Source organism: Notothenia rossii (assembly GCF_949606895.1).
Source record: "Notothenia rossii genome assembly, chromosome: 8".
NCBI classification, from domain to species: domain Eukaryota; kingdom Metazoa; phylum Chordata; class Actinopteri; order Perciformes; family Nototheniidae; genus Notothenia; species Notothenia rossii.
The window spans coordinates 56,788,155-56,790,878 of NC_136906.1; positions in this window are offsets into that span (position 1 = coordinate 56,788,155).

The window sequence follows — 2,724 nt, forward strand, 5'->3', positions numbered from 1 at the left end:
CGCACGCACGTACGCAAACACACACAAACACACACACACACACACACACACACACACACACACACACACACACACACACTAGGGCTGCTCGATTATGGCAAAAATCACGTTAGAAATCACGATTATTTTGGTCAATAATTGATATCACGATTATTGAATACGATTATTCATTGACTTTGAAAACATCCATTTAATAAATGGATGTTTTCAAAGTCAATGAATAATTATTATTTTTTTTAAAGTTCAATAAATGTTATTGAACTTTAAAACACATAATAATTTGAACAGTATCTTTTTAACTGTTGATTACTCTGAACGTATAATTCAACGGAAAAACCAATACAAAACTAAATTAAATAAATGATACATTTAAATAAATAATATCAAAATAATAAATACCAACTAGAGAATGCAATTCCTGAAGAAATTGCTTGTGGGAATGCTTTATGCTGAAAAGCTGACGCTGAACTGCTATGCTGAAATGTAATGTGTAAGAAGAAAGTGAAGAAGTTAGATTTTATACATACACAAATTATACATGAACACAGGGGGCTTGAATGTGTGATGAGAGAAGAAAAGAAAGTAAAAAGGCTTGGAAAAGCAGCAGAATATTTGAACTGCCAACTTCTGAACTAACTTGATGGCGAATGATCTGTCGCCATGGCAACAGCATTTGACGACACCCCATAATACGCTTAGATGCGTTGACGGGTGCATCGTTACCAAACCTGTGAAGTTTTGGGCTGTTTGGAGTATTTTCACTGAAGTTTTTTGAAAACCGTGTTTCAAGGCGAGCATTGTGTTGCCATGGCAACAGCATTTAAAGAAATCTCAAAACTGTCCCTTAGATGTCTTCACAGCTGGACTGTTAGTACACATGTGAAGTTTGAGCACTTTTTGAACATTTTCATTGGAATTATAGCGACATCATGTTTTATGGCGAGGTATGCGTTTCCATGGAAACGGCATATGGTGAGATCTCAGATTTGGCGTAGAGCTGTTGAAGCATGGACCGGTGATATACAATTGAAGATTGGGGGACGATTGGACCGTGTCGATTGGGCTTACAGCGACATCGTTTTTCATGGCGAGTGGTCTGTCGCCATGGCAACGGCATTTGAAGAAATCTGAAAACGGTCCCGTAGATGTCTTCACGGCTGGACTGTTAGCACACATGTGAAGTTATAGCACTTTTTGACAATTTTCATAGGAGTTAAAGGGACATCGTGTTTCATGGCGAGTGGGCTGTCGCCATGGCAATGACATTTGATGACACCCCATACTACGCTTAGATGGGTTGATGGCTGCATCGTTACCAAACCTGTGAAGTTCTGGGCTGTTTGGAGTATTTTCACTGAAGTTATGAGAAAACCGTGTTTCAAGGCGAGCATTGTGTTGCCATGGCAACGGCATTTGAAGAAATCTCAAAACTGTCCCGTAGATGTCTTCTCGGCTGGACTGTTTGCACACTGCTATCTGAAGTCTGCTGCTCTGAGCATGTCAGTTGGAGTGATGACATCATCGTGTTCCATTGCACAGGTGTTTATAGTTGAGCTAACGAGGTGCCTAGACTTCAAAGGCTTCATTGTTCTGAATGAGAGATGAACCTCTTACATGTGAACGTTTTGTGGAAGAACCGTAACAGATATCTGTGAAATTTCAAAACGTGAAGCATGTCAAGGAAGTTGAGTATCTGAAGTGTAATTTTTGTGTAGTTTCGGGTTAATAATGTGGCCTTTTTGGCAGTTTAACTAAAGGTGTGCGGCTGCTACCGTGAGGAAATATCTGCCTGAAATTACAATGGGGTTTAATGGAGGATTGTTGAACGTTTTTGTCACTTCCTGCCCTCAAAAAGCATTTTGTTTAATTATTTTTGCTTAATTATTTGTCATTTTTCAATCTACGAGATGTTTTCCTACGTTTGTCATGATAAATTATGTCTCAGGAATGTAGGGTTTGGGAATTATGGCAGTTTTAAAAAAATATTTGAATGCGAATTTCAAGCTGTCCTCCACTCTAGCTGTGACATCACGCACTCTAGTTAATGTTAAAATGTGAAGAAAACCTCTAAAACAAGGTCTGAACAATGTTTAATATCTCTAAAAGTAAGAATCAGATTTAAAAGTTGTTTTACACAAATAATGTCAGAAAGATGTGTAACATTTTAAAGTTGAATGAGGTTTCTGAGTGAAAGTATGAATGAACAGTTAGCAGTTGAAGTCGCATGAAGATTTGTTGAAGTTGAAGATTTCCTCCATTGACTTCAATGTTAAAAATGTGATGTATTATGGGATGTATCTCTGGAATTATGAAAGTTATGAATGAGAAAAGTAATAGCAATTGATTCCCGACCAAGCTGAACGTTTTGATGTTTGAATGGAGTTTCTGCGATGTTCAATGCGGGAGGAGAAGAGGGCCAAAATAACCCGGCGGAATAATAATAAAAATGTTGTCCGTAGAAGAACAGTTAGTTGGAATGCTGTTAACAACATTCCCACTAAATAAACAAGATCAACAAATATTTTGGAGCGCACTTCCAGAAGCTACTAAACATATAGAAATAGGATAAATAAAAATAAATTAGACTAAAATTAATTAGATCAAATATGTAACATGCTGTTATGTTCAGTCATTGTTCTTATGTTGAACATGAATTAATTTACTTTGTAGGTAATTATGGGACATATTTCTTCTTTCCTAGCAATTTTCCTTCATACTTTCTTG